Below are 8,290 nucleotides of genomic sequence, written 5' to 3' on the forward strand. Positions count from 1 at the left end.
AAGCTTCTACATCACCAACAATCTAAGGAACTTCTCCAACTGACATATGACAGTCCCTAGCATCCATGTCCGTACTATAAATGGTTGTTGGAGTGGTGGTCAGTGTCCTAGTTGTTGAAGTTGATGGCATTGTTTTGGGATTCTCTTGGTGGATTGTAATACTGATTATTCTGGTGGTAAGGTCTCATGGAAAGTCAAAAACTAAGTATTGGTTGAGGATGGAATATCTTGAAGAACAACTAATTATGCATTGATCCTTGAAATCTTTAGTTCCTAAAATTCAAGACCTTAGGTATAGTCTCTCTCCCTAGAGGATAGTGCTAGTCTTCTTGCCATGCATAATAAATATTTTCTACTTTGGGAGATGCATCGAACTCCAAGTAGCAAACCTAAATTGTTTTCTTACACTTGAGGATCCAAACCCTACATAGGTTATGGTGTAGATATTACGTAAGTGCATATATATACTTAGGTGTAGTACTTAGTTAGAAGATAGGCATTCTCATTTCTCATAACTGTGTTATTAATGAAGATTAAGAAAAAGCATACTGACTAGCTAAAATCTACTTGAAGAGGATTGTGAAGACCTCATTAAGGTTCTTGAGAAGACGTTTTTTAGCTTGATGGCTTGAGCATAAGAGCCTTCAATAGCTGAAGCTACTTCCAATGAGATCGGATAGAATGATATATTCTCCCACCCTACAACCAAAAGCTTCTACATCATCAATAATGTAAAGAACTCCTCCAACCAACATATGGCAGTCCCTAGCATCCATGTCTTTGGTGAAAGCTATTGCTAGAGTGGTGGTGAGCATCGTACATGTTGAAGTTGATGGGATTATTTAGGGATTCTTTTGGTGGATTCTAATAATGATTATTCTTGTGGTAAGTTCTCATGGCAAGTCGTAGATATAAGTATTAGTTGAGGATGGAAGATCTTGATGAACTACTAATTATGCATTGATCCTTCAAATCTTTTTTACCTAAAATTGAAGACCTTGGGTACTATCTCTCCGTAGAGGATATTTCTAGTCTTCTTGCCATGCACAATAAATATTTCTTACTTTAGGAGATGCATCAAACTCCAAGTGGAAAACCTAAAGTGTTTTCTCGCAGTTGAGGATGCAAACCCAACATAGGTTATGGTGTAGATATTATGTGAGTGCATGTAAATACTTAGGTAGTACTTAGAAGATAGTCATTCTCATTTCTTATAACTCTATTATTAATGATAATATGGAAAAAGCATTGTGTCTAGCTGAAATATACTAGAAGGGGATTCGGAAGGCATCATTAAGGTGCTTCAGGAGGTGTGTTATATTGCGATGGCATAAACATAAGAGTCGTCAATAGTTGAAGATACTTCCAAAGAGGTTGAATAGAATGATCTAATCTCCCACCCTACAACCGTAAGCTTCTACATCATCAAAAATCTAAAGAACTCCTCCAACTAACATATGACATACGCTAGCATCCATGTCTCTAGTGTAAGCTGTTGTAGGAGTGGTGGTTAGTGTCCTAGTTTTGGAGGTTGATGGTATTCTCTTGGTGGATTCTAATATAAATTATTATCATGCTAAGTTCTCATGGCAAGTCGTAGATCTAAGTATTGGTTGAGGATGAAAGATCTTGAAGAAAAACTAATTATGCATTGATCATTGCAATCTTTGGTACCTAAAATTGAAGACCTAGGGTACAGTCTCTCCCTAAAGGATAATGCTAGTCTTCTAGCCATGCACAAAAAAATATTTCTTAGTTTGGGAGATGCATCTAACTCCAAGTGGCAAACCTAAACTATTTTCTCACACTTGAGGATTGAAACCCTACATAGTTTATGATGTAGATATTGCGTAAGTGTACGAAAATACTTATGTAGGACTTGGTTAGAAGATAGTGGTTCTCATTTCTCAAAACTGTGTTATTAACGAAGATATTAAAAAATAATTGTGGCTAGCTAAAATCTACCTGAAGGGGATTCAGAAGGCCTCATTAAGGCGCTTGAGAAGGTGTGTTGTAGCTTAATGGCCTGAGTATAAGAGCCTTCAATAGTTCAAGCTACTTTCAGTGAGGGTGAATACATTTATCCTTTCTTCCACCATACAATCAGAAGCCTCTAGATCATCAACAATCTAACAAACTCCTCCAACCAACATATGACAGTCCCTAGCATCCATGTCTCTCGTGTAAGCTGTTGTTGGAGTGGTGGTGAGTGTCCTAGTTGTTGAAGTTGATGGGATTCTTTTGAGATTCTCTTGGTGGATTCTAATAGTGATTATTCTCATGGTAAGTTCTCATGGCAAGTCGTAGATCTATGTATTGGTTGAGGATGGAAGATATTGAAAAACAACAAATTATGCGATGATCCTTCAAATCTTTGGTACGTAAAATAGAAGACCTTGGGTACCCACTCTCCCTAGAGTATAGTACTAGTCTTCTTGCCATGCACAATAAATATTTCTTACTTTGGGAGATGCATCGAACTCCAAGTGGCAAAGGTAAATTGTTTTCTTGCACTTGAGGATCCAAACCCTACGTATGTTATGGTGTAGATATTATGTGAGTGCACATAAATACTTAGGTAGTACTTAGTAAGAAGATAGTCCTTCTCATTTCTCATAACTGTGTTATTAATGAAGATATGGAAAAACCATTGTGGCAAGCCAAAATCTACTTGAAGGGGATTCTCAAGACGTCATGAAGGTGCTTCAAGACATGTGTTGTAGCTCAATGGCCTGAGCATAAGAGACTTCAATAGTTGAACCTATTTTAAATGAGGTTGAATAGAATGATCTATTCTCCCACCTTACAAGTGGAAGCTTCTACATCATCAACAATCTAAATAACTCCTCCAACCAACATATGACACTCCCTAGCATCCATGTCTTTGGTGTAAGTTGTCTTAGTGTGGTGGCCAATGTCCTAGTTGTTGAAGTTGATGGCATTGTTTTGAGATTTTCTTGGTAGATTCTAATATTCATTATTCTCGTGATAAGTTCACATGGAAAGTCGAACATCTAAGTATTGGTTGAGGTTGGAAGATCTTGAAGAACAACTCTTTATGCATTGATCCTTGAAGTTTTTAGTACCTAAAATTGAAGACCTTGGGTAGAGTCTCTCCCTATAGGATAGTGTCGGTCTTCTTGCCATGCACAATAAATATTTCTTACTTTCGGGAATGCATCAAACGCCAAGCGGAAAACATAAAGTTTTTTCTTGCACTTGAGTATCCAAACCCTACAGAAGTTATGGTGTAGATATTACATCAGTTCACATAAATACTTAGGTGGTACTTAGTTAGAAGATAGTCATTCTCATTTCTCATAACTATATTATTAATGAAGATATGGAAAAAGTATTGTGGATATCTAAAATCTACTTGAAGGGGATTTTGAAGTTTTCATTAAGGTGCTTGAGGAGGTGTGTTATAGCTCGATGGCCTGAGCATAACAGCCTTCAGTAGTTGAAGCTACTTCCAATGATGTTGAATAGAATGATCTTTTCTCCCAACCTACAACCAAAAGCTGCTATATCATCAACAATCTAAAGAAATCCTCCAATCAACATATGAAAATCCCTAGCATCCATGTCTCTTATGTAAGTTATTGTTGGAGTGGTGGTCAATATCCTTGTTGTTGAATGTGATGGGATTCTTTTGGGATTATCTTAGTGGATGCTAATACTCATTATTCTCATGGTAAGTTCTCATGGAAAGTCGTACATCTAAGTATTGGTTGAGCATGGAATATCTTGAAGAACAACTAATTATGCATTGATCCTTGAAATCTTTAGTACCTAAAATTGAAGACCTTGGTAACAGTATGTCCCTAGATGATAGTGCATGTCTTCTTGCCATGCACAATAAATATTTCTTACTTTTCGAGATGCATCCAACTCCAAGTGGAAAACCTAAAATTTTTTCTTGCACTGGAGGATCCAAGCCCTACATAGGTTATCCTGTAGATATTATGTGAGTGTACATAAATACTTAGGTCGTACTTAGTTACAAGATAGTCATTCTCATTTCTCATAACTGTGTTAATAATGAAGATATGGAGAAAGCATTGTGGCTAGCTAAAATCTACTTGAAGGGGATTCTGTAACGTGTCCACCAGAATCATCCAGGACACGTCTTAGTAGTCCATCGAAAAGGATGTCTAGAAAACTCCGCCCGGCACTCCCTTGGAATGTTACGGGTTTTGCAATCTAGGTCTTCCCGTGTCTGCCACGTAGCGGAAGTATCCTGGCCGTTCCCACTTAGGATCGACCGGAATTTGGTTTTCCTGTTTGGTTATTAACTAACAGCAATTAGCGTCAGACCCAAGCGAACTGCCAGGTCCGAAGCGGATTCACGCTGCACTTGGTTCAAGGAGAATGGGAAATGAGAGGGATGCAAAACTCAACCTCTCTACCAATAGGCATAGTCCTATTCCGTAAATCGGGTCTAGGTCAATTCTCTCATTATTCATTTTGATAATGATGATCATCCCGCTGATCTTCGAGATTTTTGAAAAAAGTTCTCGGCTAACCGGGACCACCCATCTGTAGGACGGATCCATGGTCCATCCTCCGCACTTTCCTCGGTTTGTTTTAGTTATGTAATTATCTAACACATTAATTTGACATATAACAATCAGCTTCTTTAATTAACCCTGTTAGGCACTGGTTCCTTCACGTAATCTTATCACGTGACATAGAAAAACAATATCAAACAACTTCTTTATTATCATTTCATCATTTTATCTTTGAAATACAAGGAGTTCCACCCGTAGGCTTGTCCATAATCCGCTCGAAGGCTTATCCAGTAATCCGCTAGAGATCATTATTCCAAGCTTCTGCCCGTAGACTAGTATGCCGGCCTCGAGATCCAATCCCGAGTCACGTTAGCCTCTTGTGCAGGACCCGGAAGGCGAGGGATTTATGGCCAGAGCCCCCCCTGGCACCCAAGCGTCCTCCTGCTCCAAGTAGAGCTCAACAGAAAGACCTCTCGCGGCGGATTCGGTCCACGTTCCCGGCATGGTCAACAACCCCCTTGGTTAGGGTCAGGCAGGCAGTCGGGGGTAACTGAAGCTGCCTCTCCCTTCAGGCCTTCAACCTGAAGCATTTAGATATCTTTTCATCCTTTAGTTCCTTGAGCAAACAAGGCAAACAGTGCTTTCTAAACTATTACAAGCACAATCAATTTCAGTGGTCGTTTATTTGGCCAACTATTAAGGAGTGAATCCTTCTCTCCGAATGCATCCAGCATTCGATCTGGGATTAATTTCGACTTGGCAAGATCCCCCAAGGATTTATTTGTTCACCCTTTTGTCCTTGGGTTAGGGTCGTACCCTGTTAACCCAACTTAACCAATACCTTAGGTCTTATTAACAGTAAACCCTGGCGACCATGTCGCTTTTATTTACTGATTGATCATTTGCTTTCAAGCAAATACCTAACTTCCCTTAACTTGGCAAATTTTCCCAATAAGGGTGATGTAACAGGATGACTACTTATCCTCTTGCAAGTTAAACTTGCGCAAGAACCTGCCAACCTCATTCCAAGGAATGGCAAAACTTTCTTGTGATCAAACCACATGGCTATGCGACGTTGCAACTTGTTGCACAAGTGTCGCCTCTATTCCAAGGGATAATTTCACCCATTGAATAGTGTTTCTGGTTAAGGAATTATGATTAGACTAGAAGTAGGGTTTAGGGTGTCTTCTTACTCAACCCAATCCTAATTGCACTAGGCCGACAAGGTTCGGTCCTAGGGATTCCAACTCAATCCAAGTTTTAGCATTAGGTCGAATGATCCTTAGGGTAGAAACCCTAGATCATTATTTGCGTGAGCATCCAATTGACTCAACATTCCGGGAAGGTGGGTAGGACCTTTGGGTTTGAGGGCTTCGACTTGGCGTCCAAGTACGATACTTGGCTGCATTTCTAACGTGCCAAGCCCTAGCTAGTACTTGAGGTTTTTATTGAATCGGCTATTTTTATGCCTATACAAAACCCTAACAGTCATGATACCACAAATGACTTGGGTAAATTGACCTACTTGTCTTATGACAAGGACAATTCTTTCCTAGAGACGATAAACTTGATCTAAAGTAGAAAAATAGTTGCAAAATGTTACAATACATGTAAACATGTAATTCATTACTTCTACGCACCATAAGATCCGCAATAGCCCTATCCCTTTTTGCTAAAGTCAAAAGGCATGATAATTTGAAGAATAACTTACATAGGGCCTACTAGGATTTACATCAAGGAATAATGCCTACAACCTTTTGTCTAAGTATTTGAATTTCATGCTTTTATAAGCCATGCAATCATTCCTAAATGCAACTTGATGAAATGAAATTTGCGAAAGTATAAATGCGACCCTTAGATACAACAACATCGTGAATGAAGTTCATGCAATACTAAGGCAAGTGTCGATTTAATCCATTTCCAAGCATCTTTTCCCATGCAACTTATAAGATCGGGGTTCTTTTTCATGCCGTGCAACAGAAGTTAACAATTCCCTCATGCGAATCATAACGAAGGGAGTTATTGCAAAAATACTCCTTTCCTTCATGACCAATGCACTTAACAATTTCCTCTTTAACCCTAGGTAATATGTGGCTTTCCTTTGAAAATGCACGACAAGGCAATTTACTATTAAGGTCGTAAGATGGATGGACAATTTGCGTTTATATTGAAAATACCAATTTTTCCCAATTGCATTTAACTAGGCTAGGTGAATTTGAACATGCACGGGTGCTTCCTAATCCATGGAGTTGTCATGCTTAATGCATTACTTTAGTATGAAATCACAATAGTAAAAACCTGGGTCTGTGGGCTCGGGGAGATGTCCACGCGAATGCTAGGAGAAGAACCTCCCGCAGGCGCGCCTTGCGACTTCTTGGGAGCCATCGTTAGCGTGTTTACGGACTTTCGGTTTGCCTTTACCCTTACGCGATCGGTGAGTCTTCTCCAACCATTGTAAGCAGCTTCAAGATCTTTCCCCTTTTCCCTCGTATGCAGGAGATCCCTTCCAAAGTGCGGATCCTTGCGAATACCGGGCTTGCGGGATTTGGGCTTATGGAAGGCCTTGTGAAAAAAAAAAACTTATGGGATTTGGGCTTTACGGGAACTTGCGAGAATGAAGCTTTGCGAGGGCATGCGGAAATTTGGGGTTTTACGAGCAAGCTAGTGGGATTTGGAGCTTTACAAACCCGGTTTTAAAACCGGAAAGGGCATGTAGGAACAAGGCTTATGGGCTTATCCTTAGAAGCTTCTTAAAGAAGCTTCTGAAGATCAGCAAAGACGTCGTGGGAGGGCCAATGATTGGGAAGGAGAAGGCATCGAAGACAAGGGGAGGGACTTTGATGACGATGGCGGGGATGGGCGACGGCCCGGTGGTCTCACAGCAGGCGGCGGCCTTCTTCCCACAGCATGGCAGCGTTCTCCTTTTCGTCTGATCCTCCCCTCAGCACAGCAGCCTCCCACTCTCCTCTCTCTTCCTCCACTTGACCACAAGGGGGGTCTCGTGTGAGATGATGACGGCAGGGTAGAACGTGTGAGCCTCCCTTCATCAGCGCAGTAGCCTCCACCTTCACAGCACGGCCGCTTTTTGACAGCTCCTCCCCTCAGCACGGCGATGGCTGCAGCATTCGTCCTCCCCTCCCCCTTCACACCTTAGAGGTGTATTTATAGGACAAGGGAGGAGGAGAGGAGAGCTCCATAACATGGCCCCTGCATGGGTTCCCCCCTCCTCATGCAGCCCACGACTCAACCAAGCCCATCCCCCCACACTCCCTCTCCTCCAGCCATGCATCGGCTAGGGGAAAGGGATAAATATTTAAAAAAAATTGCTTTAATAATATCCATTTTACCCCTCCCAAGAGGGTGTTTACGTGTGAATTGCGGATTTGAACCCTCGGGCTTGCTTTGCCAATGCAGATGGTCTCGATTTCTTGCGTGCAGGTTACACATTATACTGCCGGTAATTCCAATATGAAAGATAACCTTTGCACGAGGTTTACGCAGTGTGGGGGAAATCAATATTCATGAGTGGAAATATTACATTCTCTCCCCCTTAGAAGAATCGAGATGTCCTCATCTCGAGATAAACTGGGGATATTGAAGGTTGAGAGAGCTTTCATCTATCCAGGTGGCATCCTCTTCGGGATAATCTTTCCACTGGACGAGGCATTCTTTCAAGGTTCTAGATCTTAACTGTCTCTCCCTAACATCTAAAATCTTATCCGGTCTTAGTTCAAGGACTCCTTGACTAGGCATTACAATTTGTTGGTCATCAAGTACAT

Source organism: Lygodium microphyllum, chromosome 10 (genome assembly GCF_053477565.2).
Source record: "Lygodium microphyllum isolate KBCC chromosome 10, Lygodium_microphyllum_v1.1.10, whole genome shotgun sequence".
Taxonomy (NCBI): Eukaryota; Viridiplantae; Streptophyta; class Polypodiopsida; order Schizaeales; family Lygodiaceae; genus Lygodium; species Lygodium microphyllum.